Source organism: Hyaena hyaena, unplaced genomic scaffold, assembly GCF_003009895.1.
Source record: "Hyaena hyaena isolate Hyena2069 unplaced genomic scaffold, ASM300989v1 scaffold_709, whole genome shotgun sequence".
Taxonomy (NCBI): domain Eukaryota; kingdom Metazoa; phylum Chordata; class Mammalia; order Carnivora; family Hyaenidae; genus Hyaena; species Hyaena hyaena.
In genome coordinates this window covers 214,188-240,798 of record NW_024081343.1, presented here as the reverse complement: position 1 = coordinate 240,798, position 26,611 = coordinate 214,188, and positions in this window count along the sequence as shown.

Genomic DNA, 26,611 nt, shown 5'->3' with positions numbered 1-26,611 from the left:
CAGAAGAAGAGAAATAATAAAGATCAGGGCAGAAATAAACAATATAGAATCCAAAAACAATAACAACAACAGTAGAACAGATCAATGAAACCAAGAGTTGTCTTTTAAAAAAATAAATAAATAAACAAAATTTAAAAACCTCTAGGCAAGCTTCTCAAAAAGAAAAGAGAGAGGCCCAAATAGATAAAATCACAAATGAAAATGGATTTAGTACAACCAATCCTCAGAAATATAAGCAATTATCAGGGAATACTACGAAAAACTATATGCCAACAAATTGGACAACTTAGAAGAAATGGACAAATTCCTAACCGCACACACAATACCAAAACTCAAACAGGAAGAAATAGAAAATTTGAACAGATCCATAACTAGTGAAAACACTGAATCAGTTATCAAAAATTTCCAAACAAATAAGAGACCTGGACTAAATGGCTTCCCTGAGGAATTCTACCAGACATTTAAAACAGAGTAAATACCTGTTCTTCTCAATCTGTTCCAAACAATAGAAACGGACTCATTCTATGAAGCCAGCACACTTTGATTCCCAAACCAGACACAGACCCAGAAAAAAAGATAACTACAGGCCAATATCCCTGATGAATATGGATACAAAAATTCTCAACAAGATACTTGCAAATCAAATTCAGCAGCATATAAAAAGAATGATCCCCCATGATCAAGTGGGATTCGTTCCTGGGTTGCAGAGCAGGTTCAATATTCACAGATCAATGTGATACAGCACATTAACAAAAGAAAAGATAAGAACCATATGATCCTGTCAATAGATGCAGAAAAACCATTTGACAAAATATAGCATCCTTTCTTAATAAAAACCCTGGAGAAAGTCGGGAGAGAAGGAACATACTTAACTCTCATGAAAGCAATTTATGAAAAGCCCACAGCTAATATCATCCTCAATGGGGAAAAGCTGAGAGCTTTCCCCCTGAGATCAGGAACACGACAGGGATGTCCACTCTCACCACTGTTGTTTAACATAGTGCTGGAAGTCCTAGCATCAGCCATCAGACAACAAAAGGAAATCAAAGGCATCAAAATCGGCAAAGAAGAAGTCAAACTTTCACTTTTCGCAGACGACATGATACTCTACATAGAAAACCCAACAGACTCCACCAGAAGCCTACTAGAACTGATCATTTAGGTTATTGCAAATGGCAANACAAAAGGAAATCAAAGGCATCAGAATTGGCAAAGATGAAGTCAAACTTTCACTTTTTTTGCAGACGACATGATACTCTAAATGGAAAACCTGACAGACTCCACCAAAAGTCAGCTAGAACTGAAATATAAATTCATCAAAGTCGCAGGGTACAAAATCAATGTACAGAAATCAGTTGCATTTTTATACACCAGTAATGAAGCAACAGAAAGAGAAATCAAGAAACTGATCCCATTCACAACTGCACCAAGAACCATGAAGTACCCAGGAATAAACCTAACCAAAGATGTAAAAGATCTGTATGCTGAAAACTATAGAAAGCTTATGAAACAAATTGAAGAAGACACAAAGAAATGGGAAAACATTCCATGCTCATCGGTAGGAAGAATAAATGCTGTTAAAATGTCAGTACTACCAAAAGCAATTGACACATTCAGTGCAATCCCAATCAAAATTGCACCAGCATTCTTCTCAAAGCTAGAACAAACTATCCTAAAACTTGTATGGAACCACAAAAGACCCCAAATAGCCAAAGTAATATTGAAGAAGAAAACCAAACGGGAGGCATCACAATCCTAGACTTTAGCCTCTACTACAGAGCTGTAATCATCAAGACAGTATGGTATTGGCACAAAAACAGACACAGAGAGCAATGGATTAGAATTAAGAACCCAGAATTGGACCCACAGGTGTGTGGCCAACTAATCTTTGACAAAGAAGGGAAGAGTATCCAATGGAAAAAAGGCTCTTTAACAGATGGTGCTGGGAGAACTGGGCAGCAACACGCAGAATAATGAAACTAGAACCCTTTCTTAGACCATACACAAAAATAAACTCAAAATGGATGAAGGACCTGAATGTGAGACAGGAAACTATCAAAACCCTATAGGAGAAAGCAGGAAATAACCTCTTTGACCTCACCCACAGCAATTTCTTACTCAACACATCTCCAAAGGCAAAGGAATCAAAGGCAAAAATGAACTATTGGGACCTGCACTGCAAAGGAAACAACAAAACTGAAAGGCAACTGACGGAATGGGAAAAGATATCTGCAGATGACATATCAGATAAAGGGCTAGTATCCAAAATCTATAAGTAACTCACCAAACTCCAGACCTGAAAAAATAATCCAGTGAAAAAATGGGCAGAAGACATGAATAGACACTTTTCCAAAGAAGACATCCAGATGGCCAACAGACACATGAAATGATGCTCCATCAACGTTACTCATCATCAGGGAAATACAAATCAAAGCCACACTGAGATACCACCTCACACTGGTGAGAGGGGCTAAAATGAACAAATCATGAGACTATGGAGGCTGGCGAGGATGTGGAGAAAGGGGAACACTCTTGCACTGTTGGTGGGAAAGCAGACTGGGGCAGCCTCTCTGAAAAACAGTGTGGAGGTTCCTCAAAAAAATTAAAAACAGAACTACCCTATGTCCCAGCAATAGCACTGCTAGGAATTTACCCAAGGGATACAGGAGTGCTGATGCATAGGGGCACATGTACCCAATGTTTAGAGCAGCACTTTCAACAATAGCTAAATCATGGAAAGAGCCTAAATGTCCATCAACATCAAGAAGATGTTGTTTATATGTATAATGGAATACTACATGGCAATGAGAAAGAATGAAATCTAGCCATTTGCAGCAATGTGGATGGAACCAGAGGGTATTAAGCTAAGTGAAATAAATCAGTCAGAGAAAGACAGATATCATATGTTTTCACTCATACGTGGATCTTGCGAAATTTAACAGAAGATGGTGGGGGAAGGGAATGGGGATAAAAGTTACAGAGAAGGAGGGAGGCAAACCATAAGAGACTCTCAAATAATGATAACTGAGGGTTGATGGGAGGTTGGGGAGAGGGGAAAGTGGTCAATGGGCATGGTGGAGGGCACTTGTTGGGATGAGTACTGGGTGTTGTATGGAAACCAATTTGACAACAAATTATATTTTAAAAAATGAAATCAATTCAACCAGTTTCTATGGATAAACACAGAATCAAAATTTAAAATGAAGAAATACACATTTCTTTTCTTCCAAAAAAACAAAAGTGTATCTTCTGTTGTAAGTGGTTACTTCCAGGAAGGTAAAAGTTTGATGACAAATATCAAACGCAACTTTGAATTTTTACTTGTGACCACCATCCACTTTTGTTTTCCTTTCCATAATGAAGATACATATAACTTGTATGTATTTCACCTCCCAGTAAATATGATTTCACAGTACATGCATGCCACAGTCATTTCTTTGTATCTTTCATTCTCAGGAAAGAATCCCTTAGAATGCTAGTAAGCAAGCTGGCATGGAAAAGCTGAGCCTGAAATAAAGCCAAATGGTGAAGACTAAAGAAAACTCTGAAGAAAGTATACTTCTTATACGAGCAATACATTAGAAATATTTGGGGTTCTACAAAATATAACAAAGGTTTTCCCTCTGTTCCTACTTCAGCTATGTTTTCATGGAAGCTTTTATTGCATAGCTTAAGAGTGGGCTCGCGCTGTTGTTATTAACCACATTTTTCAAGAGTTTATAAAAGTGTTGAAATTTCTTTTCCACCTTTCTTACTTGATATTACAGGAAAACTCAATTATACGTTTGGAAACTGGAGAAGACTCATTTTAAGTGTTTTTATATTTTTCCTCTACCATTTTATATTGAAACCAAAATAAACTTTTCTTCCAACAGCAGGGGACTGAAATTTTAAGACTCAAAAGAATCAGGCTTATTTCACATTACATCATCTAACTTTAACCCATTTTAAGAAACAATCGAAACCTAAAAAGACTAGGAAGAGCTCAAGATTTTTAATTTTTATTAAATTAAAACCTTTTGATCACCCTTTCTTTTCTCCTGCTTTAATGGCAAAAGTGCTGAACCAACTTAGTTCCAAAAAGTAATAAAAAATAAATCTATTAATAGTTTTCAAAAAATCCCCAACAAAGTTCAGAAATATATACTGGTAGCATTTATTATCTCTGTATAATTTATAAAGATATATAATGTTGTATATTCAGTCTTAATATCTAGAAGAGCTAGATATATGCTTTTTTATTTTGCCTACAAATACATCAATATCACTTGGTATTATCACAAATATATTTGATTATTATGACCAGGGAATTCATTATGTCTTTAATGACTTATGGTAATATAATTAGATATTACCAACATGCAGTAAAAGGGAAAATGTCCATGTACCCATTTAGACTACAATAAAAATTTTAAAACAGAAATATATCATGGGTCGCCTGGGTGGCTCAGGCGGTTAACCATCCGACTCTTGACTTTAGCTCAGGTCATGATCTCACGGGCTCATGAGATCAAGACCCTCACTGGGCTCTGTACTGTCAGTCCAGAGCCTGCTTGGGATTCTCTCTCTCCTTCTCTCTCGGTCTCTCTATCTCTGTCTCTCTCTCTCTCAAAATAAAGAAACATTTAAAAATTTTAAAAATACAGAAATACTGCCTTTTTGCATATGTTTATGTAATGCCTTGTACTCCATACAGTTATCATGGGCAGCATTTAAAACTAGGATGGAATGGGAATGAAGAATAAGGATTGTGATGCTTGATATGTTGTTCTTAGTAATTCTACATCATGAGTCATTTCTGAGTCCATAGTTCTGTAGATAATATGAGTCTATTATATTAAGTTCAGCCTTGATTAAAAATATATCCTAATTTTGGTGGAGCCTAGGTAGCTCAGTCGGTTGAATATCTGACTTTAGCCCAGATCATGGACTCACAGTTCATGAGCTTGAGCCCATATCAGGGTCTCTACTGTAAGTGCAGAGCCCACTTTTGATCCTCTGTCTCCCTCTCTCTCTCTGCCCTTCCCCTACTTGCACACATGTGCTTTCTCTCTCCAAAAAATAAACATTAAAAAAATTAAACATAAAAATATTTCCTCATTTTTTATATATTTTCAGGTTACATTGTGTGACTCTGGCTTCAAGAAGTATGCTATTACAGCTGGTTTAACAGTTGTTATTATTGTTTTTATCATCATTATAATTACAGTGTGAAGTGGTAGAAAATGCAACTGCAAGCGTTTTTGCTTTGTCACTAATCATTTCCATATCAAAAACACTGACTAGATCTCTAACAATAGCACCTCAATTTCAACAAATTTCTGCTTTTTTCATAATTAACAACTAATATCTGCATGAAAGCTTAGGTCTAGTCTAGATCACAATTATTTTTAGTACAAATATTTTTTTTTTACTCTTTCAGTGACTAAAAGAAAAGTTTCAAGGTAGAATATGAGTTTAAAAAGCATTTTCCATTAAGTGCTTTTGCTTCAGAGTTAAATGAAAAAGACAGATGATATTATTACTCCCCTTCAATGTTATAGGAGTTCCTGGTTGAGTTGAGGGTATCTGAGAAAAACTAAAAATAAACTTTAGTCTAAAAATTTTCAATTAAAATCACAGAGCAAAATAGTTTGTTTCTAACAACAAACTAAAGATGTTTCATTGGTGTCTTTTCTGCATTGCCACATTTCATTAGAAGAATCAAACCCACCATGAAATTCAAGGATCAATTTATATTATGTTATGAAACAACAAAATCTCTGTGTCTGTCATTTAAAACCTAAAAGTGGTAACATCTTTTGTTTCAATTATGTGTCTAAGTCGAATTTATATAGCATAAACACACAGCAAATAATCTCTCTTGAATGCTCAGAGAAAGCTGACAAAATTATTTCTGGGTTTTTTCATGAAAACACTTTTTTTTCATGAAAAGTCCTTGGTAAATTTTATATGCTTAAAAAAGCTGTTCATATATTTTTTAACTCCAATAACAAATTGGGAAAGTGTAAAAGCCATCAGACTCAAATAAAAATTTATTACAAGTATTAACTAGAGTGAAATTTGTTTACTTGAAAGATGAGCTTTTAGTAAACACCACTAGTTTAATCAGCAATAGGATAAAATGGTGTAAAATCTAATGAAGCAAAATGTGAAAATGCTGGGCTATTTCACACATGTATTTTGGACACAGTTAATATGCACAGCTCCAAAATTTTTTGTACTACTATAATATTTAATAATAAAAAAAATTGGGGTAAATATTTCTAGCAAAACCTACATTACTCAATTATAATAATTTCAATATCTTTACCTCAACTTGCTTGACCTCTGTTGATAATATGAAGCTATAATATCCTGTGACCCTTTAATCAACTCCCACGAAAAATCTGTGTTGACTTTCAATTACAATCCTGTTGATAAATTTAAATTTTGTAGTCTAAATTATGTTCCATTCACACAGTACAAATGAATTATCCTAAGAATCTTTACTAGTCAGGGGTGGAGTCCATACAAGACTTGGTATCTAAAACTGCCTCATCTATCAATCTGCTACATACTGCATAAAACAAGTTAGAGTTTCAAATATCCTATGACTTTGGCCAATATGTAAACTACGGCATATTAAATATTTCTTTTCTTTTGGCTCACTTCTTTTTATCATTTTTTTTTCATCATGATAAGTGTATTCTTTAATCCTCATCCCCTCTTTCCCCAATCCCTCCTTCCACCTACTTGTCCTCTGCTAGCCATTAGTTTATTCTTTATAATTAGCTGGTTGGGGCACCTGGGTGACTCAGTCAGCTAAAGCATCCAACTTTGTCTCAGGTCATTATCTCACAGTTTGTGAATTCAAGCCCCACATCAGGTTCTGTGCTGACAGCTCAGAGCCTGGAGCCTGCTTCAGATTCTCTCTCTCTCTCTCTCTCTCTCTCTCTCTCTCTCACTCTCTCTGTCTCTCTCTCTCAAAAATAAATATTTTTTTTAAAAAAATAGTCTGTTTCTTGGTCTGTCTTTTTTTCCTTTGCTCATTTGTTTTCTTTCTTAAATTACACATGAGGGAAATAATGTAGTATTTTTCCTCCTCTGATGTATTTCCCTTTAGCATTATACTCTCTAGCTCCATCCATGTCATTATAAATGACAAGATTTCATTCTTTTTTATGGCTGAATAACATTCCAGTGTGTGTCTGTGTCTGTGTGTGTGTACACACCACATCTTCTTTATCTGTTCATCTATCAATGGACACTTGGGCTGCTTCCATAGTTGGCTATTGTAAATAGTGCTGCAGTAAACATAGGGATGCATGTATCCTTTGCAAAGCTTCAGGAAAAATTCAAACTTAGAAATGAATTAATATGAAAACCTCATACAATTCACTCAGTCCTTTACATTTACATTTCTTTACATTTCTTACTACATTTTGAGAGCATTTTTATCATTGTTTGATTTTAATTCAAATAGCAAACACAACTGAATCCTGATGAAAATTTTTCATATCATGATATGTAGAAGTGTTTGAATTATAGGTCTTCCTGTCTAAGAACATTTTTAAGGAACCCTCCCAATATTTTATTTTGGTACCATGATGCTCTTTAATTTTAATCAATGGGATTTATTCTGCCAACATCCTCCTCAATCATCTAGCCATTTGACAGTGTTTGACCATTCATTTCTTCTCAAATGGTCTTCTTACTTGGAATCTATGACATGCAAGTTTACTTACTATCTCTTCCTTCTTTTTCACTTTAACTTCTATTCTTACTTCTACTTCCAAATTCTAGATTTCTCTAGAGGTTTTGTCTCTACTCTTCTCTTTGTACTTACTGTTGTAAGCTCATTTCTTCGAATATCATCCTATTTACTAGATGACCCAATATGTAATTCTAGCCTCACTCTCTTCCTGAAAGAAAGAGTCCAGGCTTCTTGTCCCTCAACACCACTTACAGTAGGCACCAAATTCTGCCAAACCTATTATCCAAAGGCCCATAGAATCCATTTCTTCTTATATAATACCCTCCCACTATTAATAGCTATTGCATGCCCTACTTACATCCCTACCGTCATCATAATCTCCCAATGTGTCTCCCCTGTCTCCTATTCCAGAATGGCAAATGGCTTTTGTTTCCTGTGCCAACTTCAATTGATGGATAATGGAAGCTCAGAGTACTACTTTGAAAAAGGTTCTAAGCACAAGTGGGCTCAGCAGGAAGGAATTCTATGTTGGATCCGCCAAGATAGCCTTGTGGCACTGCTCCCATCCACCTTTTCCAGCACTGTCACTTTTTTTTTTGTTTTAACCAAACGTGAAGTGTGAGAGTGATCTTTTCAAGGTGCAGCTCAGATCATATCATCCCTCTGCTATAAACTTGTTTTGTTCCCAACAGCCTGGCAAATAAAGTCCAAACTCTTTGAATGCTGCCATTCAACGTTTCTCAATGACCTGGCTCCAAACATGCCTATTGCTTCTGTTCCATTCCATCCCACTTATGCGTAATTACACTAATATTTCTTCTACATTATTACATTTTTCCTCATTTTTAAAAATTTTTTAAATTTAAAATTGTTGAGAGACAGAGCATGAGTTGGGGAGGGACAGAGAAAAGGAGACACAGAATCCGAAAAACGCTCCAGGCTCCGAGCTGTCAGCACAGAGCCCGATGCAGGGCTTGAACTCATGATCGGTGAGATCATGACCTGAGCCAAAGTCGGGCACTCAATCGACCGAGCCACCCAAGCACCCCTGCATTTTTCCTCATTTCTATCTTTATTCATACACAGCATTGGCCCAAATCATATGCAAATATCAAAGTCGAGCTCAAATGCCATTTCCTCTATATAACTTTCTGGACATTTTCACTAAGGCCAAGTCTCTCTTCAGCCCTCCCATGGCCTTTTAGAAAATTTATTTCCTGACACACATCTCATTCTGCAACTGTTAGCCTTTCTCATCTTTGGATCCCCTCATTCTTTGGATGCCTCAATCATGGTAGAAAGTCAACAGATCTTTGTTTAATAATGGATTCTTGTGGGGTGCCTGGGTGGCTCAGTCAGTTAAGTGTCTGACTTTAGCTCAGGTCATGATCTCACAGCTTGTGAGCCTGAGCCCTGTGTCAAGCTCTGCACTGACAGCTTATAGCCTGGAGCCTACTTTGGAATCTGTATCTCCTTCTCTCTCTACCCCTCCCCTACTCACATTCTGTTTCCCTCTCTCTCAAAAATAAATAAAACAATCAAAAAAAATTTTAAAGAGGGACAGAGGTTACGAATAGACATTTTTCCAAAGAAAGTATACAGATGGCCAACAGATACATGAAAAGATGTTTAACATCACTAATCATCGGGGCAATGCAAATCAAAACCACAGTATCGCCTTATACCTGTTAGAATGGCTATTATCAAAAAGACAAGAAAACAAGTGCTGGTGAAGATGTGGAGAAAAGGGAGCCATTATATACTATTTGTGGGAATGTACATTTGTAACAGCCACTATGGAAAACAGTACAGAAGCTTCTCGAAAAATTAAAAATAGAACTACCATGTGACCCATCAATTCGACTTATAGGTATTTCTTCAAAGAAAGCAAAAATGCTAACTCAAAAAGCTATACACACCTCCATGTTCACTGAAATATTATTTACAATAGCAATATATGGAAACAATCTCAATATCCATCAATGGATGAATGGATGAAAAAGCCATTCACACACATAACGGAATACTACTCGGCCATTAAAAAGAAAATGTTGCGAATCTTGTCATTTGCAACAACATCAATAGACCTTGAAGGGAATTATGCCAAGTGAAGTAAGTCAGACATCAGACAGAAGATGACAAATACTACATCTCAATTATTTGTCAAATCTAAAAATCCAACAGAAACATGTTCATAAATTAGAAGAACAGATTGGTGGTTGATAGAGGCAGGACGTGGGCAAAATGGGTGAAGAGAACAAAAAGGTACACACTTCAGTTAAAAATTAGGAAGTCATGAAGATGTAATGTTGGATATAATGTACAGAACAGTGAACACAGTACATAATGTACAGTAATATTATTTATAGTACAATGTTACATATTTGAAAGCTGTTAAGAAAGAAAATTTTAAAAGTTCTCATCCTAAGAAAAAAAAATTCTGTAACTCTGTATCATGACAGAATGCTTAATAGACTTACTGTGGTGGTCATTTTGCAACATGTACAAATATCATATCATTCTGTTGTACACCCACAAGTAATATAATGTTGTGTGTTCATTATGCCTCAATAAAAATTAAGGGAAGAAGAAAGAATACTGATACATCGATCACCACCAGCAGGGATTATTATTTATATCATTCTGTATTTTGGGATTTTTAAAAAAGGTTTAAATATTTACTTTTGAGAGAGACAGACTGTAAGCAGGAGAGGGGCAGAGAAAGAGGGAGAGAGAATCTGAAGCAGGCTCCATCAGCACAGAGCCTGACGCAGGACTTGAACTCATGAACCGTGAGATCATGACCTGAGCTGAAGTCAGACACCTACCCAACTGAGCCACCCAGGTGCCCCTGTACTTTGGAACTTGAAAAAGCCCCCCCCCCCCAAACAATTTTATTATGTATATAAACTTGGTTAAACTATGGTGAGTATTGGAATCACCAGGGAACTTGGTAAAAACATGAAGGGCTCGACCCAATGCTACTTTAAGGGTCTGGGTCTCTGAGTGCCAAATCAGTTCTCCACGTGTTCCTGACACATATCAAAGTTTGAGAGTCACTGGCCTAGAGAAATACTAATTTAGGAGGTCTGGTAATTTCCACTGGTCAGATTATGAATATAGGCTAGATGTGTCTCTGTGCAGAGCAGAATTTCTATGATCCCCTCTCTCCTGCTAGATTCCCATTGTCTGATTATTGAACAAAATATTCATCTGGTACTACTATGAAAAGACTTTGCAGATGGAATTAAGATTACTAATCTTCTGACCTTAAAATAAGATCATCTTAGATTATCTAGGTAAGCCCAAAGTAATTACATAAACTGTTAAAAGCAAAAGAATCAATCAAAGGAGACAGAAGAGGAAAATAGAGATGTGTCAAAAAGCTAAGTCTAAGTGTGAGGAGATTTTGCTCTACACTGGTTGTTTTGAGATATAAGGACCATGGGCAAAGACAGAGTGGGCTTGTGAAGCCAGAGATAGCTCTCAGTGGCCAATCATCAATAGAATGAGGACTTCAGAACTACAATCACATCAACAATACAAAAACCCCACAAAATTTAAAAAGAAAAGTTTTAATATTTAATAATTAGTATTGAGGAATAGAAATAAGCTGTTCATAAAGGAAGGTCCCACTTAAAAAAAAGTATCTGAATTTAGTAACACCTAAATCTAAACAATGTAAATATCCTAAATCCTTCTTTTTCCAAAGGAGACATACAGATGGACAACAGACACAGGAAAAGATGCTCGACCTCACTTATTTTCAGGGAAATACAAATCAAAACTACACTGATATATCATCTCACACCTGTCATAATGGCTAAAATCAACAACACGAGAAACAACGGTTGTTGGTGAGAATGTGGAGAAAGGGAAACCCTTGTGCACTGTTGTTGGGAATACTAGTTGAGGCAGCCATTCTGGAAGACAGTATGGACATTCCTCAAAAAGTTAAAATAGAACTACCTTATGACCCAGCAACTGCACTACTAGGTATTCACTCAAAGAATATAAAAGATACTAATTTGAAGGGATACAAGCACCCCAATGCTTATAGCAACATTATTTACAACAGCTAAATTACGGAAATAGCCCAAATGTCCACTGACTAATGCGTGGATAAAAGAGGTGGTGTATATGTACAATGGACTATTACTCAGCCAAAAAGAATGAAATTTGCCATTTCCAATGACATGGATGGAGCTAGAGTATATTACACTAAGTGAAATAAGTGAGAGAAAGACAAGTACTCTATGACTTCAGTGACATGTGGAATTTAAGAAACAAAATAAACAAAAGAAGAAAGGGAAAAAGCAAGAGAGAAAGAGACAAATGAAGAAACAGATTCTTAATTATAGACAACAAACTGATGGTTACCAGAGGGGAGGTGGGTGGGGAGATAAGTCAAAGAGGTGATGGGAATTAAGGAGTGCACTTGTAATAAGCACTGGGTGATGTATTAAAGTGTTGAATCACTATATTGTACACCTGAAACTAATATTACACTGTGTTAACTAAGCAGAATTTAAATAAAAACTTAAGAAAATAATGAATACTAACAAAAAAAATAACAAGAATTTAAACAGAATGAATGTTTGAGTCAAAAATGGCAGATTCAACTTTTACGTATCTCTACTGTCTTTTAAAATTCCACTAAAGTAATAGTAAAAAAAAAAAAATAGATGAGTAACAAAATTTAAACCACAAGGCTAATGAAAGAAGAGATATTCGTGTATCTTAAAATTTTAGAAGATGGAAAGAAGGAGTGAGTACAGACTTAGTTAATAAAAAACCTGAAACCCAGTGACTAAAGTCAAAAGACAACTACAAAAACTGATTCAGACCATAAAATCCATAAAAGTTCAGGAACTGCAAGTGCCAGGTGACTCAAATAGTGGGGAGGTAGGGTGGTAGGTATTAGTCCCGCAGAATCCTTCCCAAGCCCATGAAATTGGAAGCTTGCCCAGGTAGAATATTACAAGGTTATTCTCTGGAGACACTGAAGCAGAAACTATTTGGATTTGGGCTGACACAGCACAGGTGAGAGTAGGGCCTCAGAAAGTGAAACTCTATACACTGAATTTTGAAATTCCTTTGCTATTCTAGGTTTTCATTTTATTTTTCATTTATTTTCTTACATAGGCTCTACACCCAATGTGTGGCTTGAACTCATGACCCTGAGCTCAAGAGTCACACTCTCTTCTGACTGAGCCAGCCAGGTACCCCTTTTCTTGGCTTCAAAAAGCAACAATTGAGCTTATGGTACACAGTCAAGATTTTGCACAATTTCTTTTCAGTAAAATTAATCCAATTGAGACAAAGAAAACGTCAGTTGCTGACTTTTAGCATCTTCCCAAAATAGAAGATCTTCATACTATTAGATGAGTTGTAAGGACCACCCATCTACTGATTTCTCCAAGCAGAACACATCCAATTGGCTCTCTACTGCTTCCATCTTGAGTGGGAATACACAACTAAGAATACCCAACGCTTTGAGTTTAGTTTTCATATGGACAATAATGACTGATAAGCACCTAGAGATGGCAAAAGTAAAATCAAGTGAGGGTGAAAAAAGCAACTTGAAAACTTTCATGTATGTTCTCAGATAAGACAGGGAAGTGTGTTTGTATGCTTATAAAACAAAAGGAGGATATTAGATGAGTCTTTTTGTTTTCTTTTTTTATTTTTGAGAAAGAGAGAGATATCCCAAGAAGTCGAGAGGGGCAGATGGAGAGAGAAATAATCATAAGCAGGCTCTACATGCAGCTTAGACCCTGATACAAGGCTCGATGCCATGACCCAGGATCATGATCTAAGCTGAAATCAAGACTCAGACACTCAACTGACTGAGACACCCAGGTGCCCCTATATGAGCTTCTTTAAAACAAGAAACAATTCAAGGAAATTAAAAGTATACGGGAAAAATCTTTCATTGTTGTTGCTGTTTTAATCCATAGAAGGGTTAGAAGATATCATACAGTTGGGGAAATCTCTCAGAAACCAACAAAACAAAAGATGAAGAGAGAAAAAAATAAGAAATCAAAGATAATAGATTATGGTAAATATGGTAAATAAAAGAATATGTATCCAGGAGAGCTGACATCAGACTGACTAACAGATTTGAAAGAGGACAGAAAAAGGAGATAAACATGAGGCATGAAATGTAATGACATTTCAGCTTACATTAATAAATTCAGTAATCAAATTAGTTACCAATCAGTCTTCAACAAACTTTTGTTTCTATCAGTCACTTTGATTGAAATGACTATACAGTTTTTATCTCCAGGTCTCTACTTTATTTATAGATTTCTCTTCACCCACAAGTCTTCAAGACAAGAAACATCACATTGTCAAGTGGGCTTGATAAGGTTGCTACTCACCTACCTACACATTGAAAGCTTAAGTGAGGCATGATTCATTTCCTTGAGGGACTCATGCTTAATAAAGCAACCTTAGAGTAAAATGTTGTCCAGGACGGAATAAAGAATAATGGCAAAAATCAAACATATCTAATACTATATACTTGCTTAAGATAAGACTTATTTCTCTCTTGTGACTTCTGACATAAAATACCTATCATATTTTGTCAAGAGAGCTTTCTCAAGTTATACTGTGAGATATGCAACAGCTTAAACGCTGAAAATATTTTTAGAAAGTGGCACAATGAAGAAAAGTTATTGTTTCTCTATCGGCTATATGAGAAAACTGGATTAAGACATAGCTAAACAATTTATTTTTAAAAGCACATTTAGTAGTTAGTTAACAGTGATTTCTAATATCATTCCATCTATTTTAACCTATGGGAACATGTAACTTCTTAAGTTTCTGATTGGACTTACTCCCTTGGTCCAAATCACTAACCTAAAATAAGTGAATAATAATTTTTTAAATGTTTATTTATTTTTGAAGGAGAGGTAGAGCACACATGGGTGAGGGGCAGGGAGGGAGAGAGACACAGAATCTGAAGCAGGCTCCAGGCTTTGAGCTGTCAGCACAGAGCCCAACACAGGGCTTGAACCCACAAGCCATGAGATCATGACCTGAGCCAAAGTCAGATGCTTAACCTACTGAGCCACCCAGGCACCAGTGAATAATTGTGATACAGACACATATTCAATTGGTTTTCATAAAAGCAGAAAAATTAGAGTTAAATGGAATGATACTCCAACAATTTCATTCTGTAAGTGACAAAACCAAAGGTGAGAGAAAAAGGAATGACTTGTCATGCACTTTTCAGTAGATGCCATTGTACTGTTTCTCATCATCTGAATTTTTCTTTCTATGTGACAATTAATAATGATATTGCCAATCACCAATACGTACAAAATATTAGCATAGTTTATATGCATTATTAACAATTATCATAACAGTCCCAATGTTATTTTTGCACATGAAGAATCTGATTCTCAGAGGGGAAAGTGAACTCCCCAATGCCACATAGCCAGGAAATGGCAGGACAAGACCTTCATAGCCTATCCTGTTTTGATGTGCCATGCTGAGTCCCACTTAGATTGGCCAAGTCACCTAATTCAGGAAAAATTTAAAAAGGAAAAAAACTGTATCTGCAAGTTTTTCATAACATGTTTTCCCAGGTTGAGTCATAGAAACTGAGGGAAGTTATCATTTGCTTCAACCCACTGCTGCACTGTTTCTCTGATTAATACCATTATCATTTTTTAAAATTTTAAATTTTTCTTGAAAGAGCACAAGTAGGGGGAGAGGCAGGGAGAGAGGGAGACACAGAATCCAAGGCAGGCTCCAGGCTCTGAACTGTCAGCAAAGAGTCCAACACGGGGCTCAAACTCACAAATGAGTCCAAGTGGGACACCTAACAGGAACCCCTAATGCCATTATAATTTTAAAATAGCAAACCAAGTTAATAGGACACTACTGAAACCCAAAGTTTGTTTTAACAAATACAGATGTGTTATAGTTTAAATAAGGTTTCTCAAAACATTAATAATCTGATTGCTTGATATCCTATGCTTAAAGTTTAATTATAAAAAATGCACATAACTATAAACTCTTACCTCATAACTTATACAAAGGTTTAGTAAAAAAGTAAAATAAATTCAAAAATAGCTTAATTTTAATTATAAAAAGCAGAGAAAAAGATAGCAAACATGCCACAACAACCATAAGTTGATACATTATTGGAATTACTTTATTAACATAATACAGAGAGACTATTCTCAAGGTAGAAGTATGGAAAGACTATCATCCTAAGCCTTGAACCATCAACAGAAGGAAAATGGCTGTTAATCCTACATTTGCTAGAAAGTTAATCAGTCTATAGACTTTTCATTGCTTTTAACCAAAGGTATAAAAGTCAAAATATTAAAATGAAAATGTCTTAATTATGCTAACTTTAGGGATTTAGAAAAAAGTTTAGGAATAGCAGACCCTGCCTACAGGAACATTTATCCATTATTAAAACTGTATGTACTCCGCACTCCAGAATTTTTTTTCTTAAAACTTTAAATTTACTATTAAAATTAATTCTTAATCTCCAATGGTAAAATGTAAGGGTTAACCGAATTCTTTAACAAATTAAAAAAAATTCGTTTTTAAAAAAAACGTTTTTGGGACTCTAACACAAGCTATGGCTCATGTACACACAAAAATGCACTCGAGCTCATACATATACAGTGTGGCCCACTATTCCAAGGAATTTATATATATTCTAATTGGGGACTTCTACCTCCCATGACTTGAAACAGAAAAATATTGGGAACCCTGAAATTTCATCTGCATGAAGTTTTCCTTAAAAAGTTCTGAATCATTAAAATACAGTATTATGGGTTAATGGTTATCTCAAGCTATATATTGTCTTTGTTCCTGAATTTTCACAGCATTTAGTAACTGGCATTAGTTTATCTCAATTATTATTTTTCATGCAAGTCTGACCTACTGCAGGTCAGGCAAATGGATTTCCCTCTGCTTCCTTTGTGTATTTGTTTCTACCTTAAAAAGACTTCTACCATAGTATGTGCTCCAAATTACTGCACTCTATTTGCACACATGTGAGCACATACACACACGCCACTTATCTATAAGCCCTCTGAAAACAAGGACTCTTGGTCACTTTTTTTAATCCACATTGTCTAGTATAGTACTTGATACACAGTAGGCATTTAATAAGTGTTTACTAAGTGAATAAATGTGCTGACAGAGTATAGCATTTAGCACACTTGATCAACATCCTACTTTGTCACAATCAAGCACTTCTGCTGGATTCATTTTCAAGAAAAATCCTTTTGATTGAACTTTAAGTTTTCTATTTTGAAAAATCAGATTATTCAGCCAGAAGAAAGCACTGTTACTTAGCACAAATTTGTAAGTCCTTAACCACATTTAGATTTAAGAACTCACCTACTACTTTCCTATTCAATAATGGAATATTGGTAAATGCACAACAAAATATTGGCACGTGAGTGTCACTACTGTAATATTAACTTATAATACCATTCAATAATGTCATTTTACACTGATTTAGAACTGTGTTTTCTAAATTCATTGGGCCTAAGATTTTTATACTGCATGTTCTTTATAAAGTAATGTTTCTAACACAGTCTTTCTAGCCCTAAGTTCTCTATAAATAATTAATAATCTTACACATTCCAGGTGAAATGTCAGAGGCTATTGCTGAAATTTTCACAATTTTTCACAAAGAATCACTGAACCACATTGAAGACTTTCTAAATTGGAAGACAATGGTGCAAGAATGGCAAAAGAGAAACTCTATATTGAGTTTTAAGAATAGTTTTCTGGGGGGCTCACCTGGGTGGCTCAGTCGGTTAAGTATCCAACTTAAGTTTAGGTTATGTTCTCATAGCTTGTGAGTTTGAGCCCCGCATCAGGCTCTGTGCTGACAGCTCAGAGCCTGGAGCCTGCTTCAAATTCTGTGTCTCCCCTTTTTGCCCTTCACCCATGTTCCTTCTCTTGAGCGCTGTCTGTCTCTCTCTCTCAAAAATAAATATTTAAAAAAAGTTTTCTAGGGGCCAAAAAAGGAATTATCAAGTTGAAGAATGTGCACAAGTGAAATACCATACATAAATGAAAATCCTCCTAGGTAAATAACCAGCTAACATTCAACAAAAAGGATGCATCCATTTTCTAATTTGTGTTCATAGTTTCAGTGGAGAAAGTGAAAAAGCCTGCTATTCCCATGCCATTGCCTCCTATCATCGGAGTGGGGTCACTGCACTTCCTGGAAATGGAATCCAGAGAAAAAGCAGCATGTTGTTTGAAAGAGAAATAAATCGGTATATAAATCAGCCAGAAAAAAAATGTTTTTTCATAAATAAGTCAATGTGCTTTATAATAGAAAAATAAGACTGTAACCCAGTCCCTGTCAATCATATTGAACTAACAATTGCACAACCATTCACTGAGGAAAGGAAGGTGTAAATGGGGAAATAAAACCAACCAATATCTTTTAAGAGCCTATGCTTTCCTAGGCTCTTCACAACATATTCTTACCAAATGTTTACCATGTGCCCTGAAGATGTATACAATTATATCCATATTATCAATGAAATACAGGTAGTGAAGCAAATTACTCCAGGACTATGAGATACTAAATGTCAGAGGCAAAATACCAGGCAAGGTGCATCTGAGTCCTTTCCACCTACTCTACAGCCCCGTCTACTCTATGAAGGAAAAAAGGAAAGACAGTAACACAGATGGGACATCTGTGGTAAAATATTTTCACTACAGTTGATACTGATGGAGGTGGAGCTCAGGGAAGGAGATAAAAATCTATCATATTTGTTTCTGACCCTACTCTGGTTATTGGCTTTTATAGCTATGGTGGATACTGTGGTGAGCATGAGGGAGAAACGAGTTGTTTAAGACTGATTACTGAGAGTGATTTCAAGATGAATGCGAAGATCTGCACTTGAAGGCCAGGAAGAAGGAAAAGATCGGCAGGAGTCAGGGTGAAAATGGAGCAGATTGCTTTGGAAGTGAAAGATGTAACATCCAGATGTTACATTTAGTTAAGACATACGAGTTAGAAGCAATGAGCAAGGCATGAATTCCTAATATATATGATTATGAAAGATATGATTTCTGATATTTTTAATACTTAAATAAATTATGTTATGATTTCAGTGGCTGAGAATGACCCCTGGGAGTCAAAAAAGCAATTATCTGCTTTTCTTTTATAGAAAGAAAAGAAAAAGTTCCCTTCCAAAGTTCATTCTTCTTGGCCTCAATATTTGTATTTTCATTACTTCCTTAATAATGCTTCTTTTTCTTACCTTTTCAAATAAAACTGAGCATATTCAGAGCATGACCAAATTTTACATCAACATGAAGGAATCTTTGGACTTCCAACACACTTAAGCTCCCCTATCACCACCATTACCTGCTCTAAAGCATCATTTCCACTCAGCTAATCCCTATTGGGAGACTGACAATGTACAACTGAATGCCAGTCAATATTGGTCTTTCCTGAGAAATTCCACTGAGAGATACATGGACAATAATAAAAATTTAAAGGGAGAAACCAAGGAAATTTACCAAGAATTCATGACCTGTCTTAATGGGTATGACTCACCTTAATGGATATGAGGTCCCGCAAGTGAAATTATCTAAGCAGTCTGAGAGGTAACAGGGAGTCAGATCCTATAGAGTCTTGTAAGATTCTGAAAATTACCCTCTCTACTGGAGGGCTGAACAATGGTGAGACACACTACAACATTAATTTCAAAATAATTATTCTGGTTGCGAGGTTGATAGTAAGCTAGGAATAGAATACCAGTTAAAGAGTAGAGAAGGAATACCAGTTATATAGTGAGGCCATTACAATGTTCTAGATAGAGGATGGTTGCAGCAAGAGCCAAGCATTTAAAATATGGAAAGAAAAGAACTGTGTAGCAGAGAATAAGGTAAGGATACAGTCTGAGGATCTGGGGTAAAAGGTTCGATGGCTATTGCCAGTGACACTGATTCTCCCTCTCAGACAATATGGCGTCAGATGTAGTGATAGAAGAACTGAGTACCTGGTCAGGCCCATCTGCTTGTAACTGACACATGTCTATATAACTCTGCCCATTGACTACACAATGACCTTTTAGGCAAGTCTTTCAGATCTTCTCCTCTAGAATCCAGTGTCTCTTTCCTTCTATCTCCCTCCTTTTGAATCGTACACATCTGGAGGTGTCCTTCAATATATCACCCTTCTTAATGAGCCTTCTTGACCACAACAGCAAGAACTGCTCTCTCATTCCTTTCAATTGCTTGAGTTTACTTCATAAGAACCACATTTTTTTTCATTTATAATTTTCCATACCTCTTCCTTATGACTGTATTAACCAAATATTGAGTGACCACGTATTATTTTGTGCCATACTTCACATTATATGGTAAAATCTCTGACAACATTTTATCATGCACCTTGAACATGGAGGCTCTTAAATAAATGAAAGAATGCATAAAAGTTTGACTGAAGATGAGAGAGTAACTCAAGTTTGCTAACATGTAAGCATACGCTGCCTCCTTTACACAATACCTCAGCAAATTCAAATGTCCTTTCCTCTATAGGTAGCAAATTAGCTTTTTAAATAGGCCATAAAATAGTAAATGTACATCAGTTTGGATAATTGGACCTACTTCATGCATCAATTTTTATAGAGTAAGGCAATTCATGCCAACTGAACACCTTTTAAACCACTTAGTTTATAGAAGAATAAATTATGCCTACATTAATTCGGTTTTCTTGATCTGTACCTTCTGGAAAAAATACACACAGGTTTAATTAAAACACTGATCATTCAATAGAAATGATTCCCATATCACCTTACAAGGGCCCCATTTGTCACCTCTATTTCTGAGAACCACTCAATCTTTGCCTATTCTTAACATTTCATAGAAAAATTCTTTAATGACAGCATTATTCATCACTTAGCATTCACTAGGTTCTAATACTTTATGTGTATTAGCTATAGCCTTAAATTATCAATTAAGGTAACTGATATTTTTCATCTTTTACTAGTTGAAGAAACTGAACCTGGAGAGCTTCAGTAATTTTCCTAAGTAATTTTCCTTAGTATATTATAAAACTCAAAACTTTTTTTTTTTTTTAATTTTTTTTAATGTTGTTATTTTATTTCTAGGAGAGAGAGAGAAAGCGTGAGCAGGGGAGGGTCAGAGAGAGAGGGAGTCACAGGCTGAAACAGGCTCCAGGCTCTGAGCTGGCAGTCAGCACAGAGCCCGACGCGCGGCTCGAACCCACGAACCGCGAGATCATGACCTAAGCGAAAGTCGGACGCTTAACCGACTAAGCCACCCAGGCGCCCCTAAAACTCAAAACTTTCTTATCTATAGACTTTCTTAGTTGTAAACATGAAGCTCCAAAGGTCTACTTTTATCGCGCTTAGGAAGTAAAGCTTCCTATTCTGGAGGCAACATCAAATTCTCATTCAAAAAAGCAACTTACTTGCTTTCCTTTTCATCTGGTGCTAATAAGTAGAATTATTTGGAAGATGTTACTTTTGTATTAGTACTTTAGGCTTTAAATTGAAAACAATAAATCAAAAAGAACCTTGTTTTATGAAAAACACTTGAATTGCATTAAGTTACTAAAAGCCTACATGTCATATGAGGCTGATTTCCATGGGAAATAAATATGAAAATAGGGCTACATGTCTAAAAATAATGCATTACCACTAAAAGGAATGCCACCAAGATTCATGGAAAGAGGAATACATACTTGTCATTTATAGGAGAAAAGATGTGTGTAATTCATTCATTTTAATTAATTACCTTAAAGTAATTTAATGGTAATTCCCAAATTGGAAAACCATCATATACAAAGACATTTCAAAAGCATTTTATGTATCAAAAGCATTGAAAAGCAACTGTGAGAAATTGTCTCAATGAAATATGAATGATGTCAAGTAAACAGCAATGAATGGTGAATGAGGTTATAGGAAACTCATACAGAAAATGCTATGTATAAAAAGCAGATATCCTAGGAATTTATCCCATCCTTGGTTATGTTACATAAATTTTTATAGCTTACAGGAAAATCAGAGATTAACCTAGGATAATTCCTTACATTTACTTATGATAAAAATGAGGACCAGGGAGTTACTGAAGGTCATGGAATTTCTTAGTATTTTAACAAGAAGTAGACTAGAAAGTTCTTAGAATAGAATCATCCACTGATAGTATCCTTTAGTTTTGATGAGTTCAGACATGACTTAAGGGATCATTTGTATAACCTTTCAATAATTCAAATTGAAGCCTACAAAAAATTTTCCATTCTGTGTCCATACACTTACTTTCAAATTTAGAACCTTTCTCAGAGTCCCTGACTTTTATTTTATTTTTAATAAGGTGGAGAATCTTAATTATCCAGAAATACTTACAAAATATTTTGTGAGAGAAACAGTTAGACTCAAAAATATATACTTAGTAGTTCTGTATATTTTGGCAAGTGAATCTTCTGTGCCCTTTGATCATCCTAGAGTGGTTTAGTGTTTCCCGTAGTAGGTAAATCCTGGCAGCCGTTCTTCCAGTGAGAAGCAAGTTGTGTGTGTAGAGAAAGGGTACATGAGCTGAGAGAAGTTTCCACAGTGTTGAGAGTCAGATTTTCAGTATTTACAGGATAAGACCCTCTGGGGAATATTAAAGCCTGAGAGAATTGGGATGGGGAAACCATTAACTTTAAGAATTGGTGCTATGAATTAGGGATACCTGGGGACTCAGTCAGTTAAATGTTCCACTCTTGGTTTCTGTTCAGGTCACAAACTCATGGTTCATGAGATCAAGCCCTTCATTGAGTTCTGTACTGTCAGTGCAGAGCCTGCTTGGGATTCTCCCTCTCTCTCTCCCTCTCCCTCACGCTCTGCTTTTTCCCCAGTTGTTCTCTGTCTCTCTCTCTAATAAACCTAAAAAAAAAGAATCGGTGCTATGAGTTATAATTCAGATCTCCTTTACTGTGCTTCAATATTCAAGAGATGCAATTAAAGTTTAAGAAAGAACACTGCTATTAGTTGTTGGACTTTTATTTTGAATGTGGCAATACAGAGTCTGATCTGCCTGGTACCCTAGTTAATATTCAGTCCTGTGATTAGAGAAGTCACCATTGTGATAATAGTTGCCATATTGGTGGTTTGTTAAATTCTTCTAACAAATCAGTCCACACTATAAACATTTCAATGAATGGTAGTTTTACCAAAGTGCTATTATTCCAGAGCAATGACCCTTGAGGTATTATTGGTATTAGTGGAACAAGACTAATTTGAAGTCCACATGGTTGAGATTGGGTACATGTAAGGAAAGAACATCCAGGGTCTTCTTGAGTTGTACCCTAACCACCCCCCCCAACTCCCTAGACACTGACCTCTAGACTTCAAATATTCCTTTCAGAATACTAACCTCCCAGTGTGGCGCTAGACTCTGGAACTTCATCTGAATGGAGAAGAGGAGCTCCCAGCCCTTCACATTCTGACTCACCTGAAGCCAATCTTGCTGTGAGTTCTTTGAGATCACACATCTAATTCTATCACCTGCATGCTAGCCTTCTTAGATAAGGTTAATATCTTGCCTTAAAACTTATCTCCAGGGGTGCCTGGGTGGCTCAATCAGTTAAAGTCAGGTCATGATCTCACAGTTCGTGGGTTCTAGTCCCACGTTGGGCTCTATGCTGACAGCTCAGAGCCTGAAGCCTGCTTCGGATTCTGTGTCTCCCTCTCTCTCTGACCCTCCTCTGCTCATGCTCTCTCTCTCTCTCTCTCTCTCTCTCTCTCTCAGAGAAATAAATAAAACATTAAAAAATTTAAAAAAAAAAATAACCTCATCTCCAGTCACTAGGTTAGTTAGCTCAGGCCTAACCACTTTGCCCCAGGTGAAGTTATCTCTAAATCTGAGGCCTCAACCTAAAGCTCATACTCTTCCTAGGTCTGAAATTAAGCCACTGCCTGGGGTCCTACTTCCAAGTGAAAATTTCTCAGGTCTAGAATCAGAGAGTTCTAAAGTCCTTGCAAATCCCAAAGCTTATTACCCAGCCACACACCAACAGTTTGCCCTGACAACTACAGATTTTTTTTTAAACAATTTTAGATGCATGTTAAAAAAATAACCTGCTTTATCATTACAGTCCCAGATCCAGACCCTCTTTTAACTGAAACCAAATTATAACAGAGGAGTACATCTCAATTCTAATGCAGGACTTGTGACAACCAATGAATTAACACAAGATTTGTGAATTTCTTTGAGCAATATGAAAAAAAGAATTATTGTTTCATTATTGTTATGGAATTACAATTTCTTACATTTTGACATCTGAATTAGAAGTACCTGAGCCCTAAGGGGGGAAATCTCATTAAGATTTATATGTTATCAATAATAGAAATAGTTTAAAAAATAATGACCTTGCTAATTTCTGCATAAATATCATGTACTCTCCAGTTTCTTCTGCTATAAACTTTTATCAAGCACCAAGGACATTTTGCAATTAGGATGGTACAAGGAGTGCGAAACATTAAAAAACATTAAGATCCTTTTCTTTATCTTGCAAAGTTCTTTAAGATCTTCCTCTCTTCCTTCCCCTCATAGTCTTCAGCATAAGAAGAACGTGACTTATTTTGCATAACAAAGTGGTAAAATCACCATAAATTGCCCTTGCTGGTGGGGGTTTGTGGAAGGTCTAAAAAATTTTAAATCTACCAAAAATTAACAAATAAAAATCTATTAGCTCCTTATTAACTCCTCCACAAGGGGGTGAAGGAAGTGACATGTATCTGTCACTAAACTACCCTACGACAGTATCATTGACTATATTCCCTATGTTGTGCCTTTTATTCCCATGAGTTATTCATTCCATAACTGGAAGCCTGTATCTCCCACACCCCTTCACCCATTTTGTCTGGCTCCCCACCTCGCTCCCTTCTGGCAACCATCCTATGTTCACTGCAAAGTCATCCCAATTTCAGATTTCAAGATTTACTACAAAGCTGTAGTAATCAAAACAGTATGATACTACACAAAAACTGGCACGCAGATCAGTGGGACAGAATAGAGAACCAGAAATAAACCCGTGCTTATATGGTCAATTCATCTATGACAAAGGACATAAGAATATACAATGGGGAAAAGACAGTCTCCTCAATAAATAGTACTGGGGAAATGGGCCAGCAATATGCAAAAAAATGAAACTGGGCCATTTTCTGACACCATACACAAAAATACACTCAAGATAGATTAAAGACCTACATGTGAGACTTGAAACCATAAAAATCCTAGAAAAGAACACTGGCAGTTATCTCTTTGACATCAGCTATAGCAACATTTTTCTAGATATGTCTCCTAAGGAAAAGGGAAACAAAAGCAAAAATAAAGTATTGAGACTTCACAAAAACAAACTGAAGGTTTCTTCTTCCTCTTTTTTCTGGAACTGTTCATCTAAGAGTGATAATTTTTATCTACTTAAATTTTTGATAGAATTCACTAATGAGGCTATCTGGGCCTAGAGTTTTCTTGAGGAGAGGGTTTTAATTATTTACTAAACTTCTTTAAAAAGATACAAAGGCTAACCTGATTTATCATTGCCCTATGCAGGAGGGTTAGTCTAACAGAAGGCACTCTGCCTTGCTAGAACTAGATCTTCAGAACAATCTTTTGAAGAACACACTTGATCAATTTATGCCTCTGATTGAACTCATCCAGTAGTTTTCTTCTGTTCTTAGGCTAAGACCCCAAAGATAGGTCAGCAAGATCCCTCTATGTCTTCTTCTCTCACTCCCTCAGCAAACATGCTCTGTTACTTGATCTCTGGCCTCCATATACTAGTTTTCTTTCTGTTCTTCGAAGCAGCATGCTTCCTGCCAACTCCGAGCATCTTCATGTGTGACCCTCTGCAAGGAACAGATCAACACCTCCCTAAACCCAACATACAACTTCCAGTTCTTATTTCACACATCATATCCAATGCTGCTTCCTCCAATGCAGGAAACCTCCCCGAGAGCTCTGACTAAATCAGGTGCTTGTGTTCTCCACTTTCATAGCTTCTCACTGATGTATGTCCTTGCTTCTGTGATAGTTTATAACCATATACTCATATAATTAAGGTCTATCTCCCCACAAGACTAAAAACACTCAGTGAGATCTGGGATCATGTCCATTTTATTTCTGATGGTATACTGGGACCAAGTATATTAATAACTGCCTAAGAGAGCTTACATATTTATTGAATTGTTAAATGAATGAATTAATGAATGTAATAGAATGTTGGATATTTCTGTTTACATGCCTCCCTATTGGCTACTGTTACAAGTTAGTTTAATTTAACATTTGAGTAGAGCATAATGTCTATGCTTTTCTCACTTAAGCTTGTTTTTTGAGTACATTATCACAAAGGAGTACAATATGATGAAAATAGTATGAGCCGAATTCAAAGACTTTGGGGGCCTTTGCCCCCATGTTATTCTATGTAACAAAAGACCTACATTGACCACTAGTGTTCACAAGCTATGTGATTTGGATCCTGACCCTTAGACACCTAATCAATCTTAGTTTCTCCATGTGAATTTAGAATGAAAAACATTACCTTTCCCTGAAAGTAATATGTGAAGGTATTGGATAAACCATACACTGCTACAAAGGCTAGCAGGCTCTTAATGGTAATCTTGCAATTGGGAATGCTTACTTTGGGAGTTTGCACTTTTGCTTCCTTTAAGTGTTACTTCAAAATGCATATAATAATCTTTACAGGAAAAATATTTCTGTGCCTAGAAAAAATACTGGACAAAAACATTTCCAAATTTTCTCTCAGGTGTATGTGTTTGTGTTTATATTGAGAAGAAAAAAATAAAACATTAACTTTAAAAAATGGAAACAAAGGAGTATGCTATTTAGATTACTGTGACCATGCCTTTACTCTGTACTGTTATTCCATTGTCT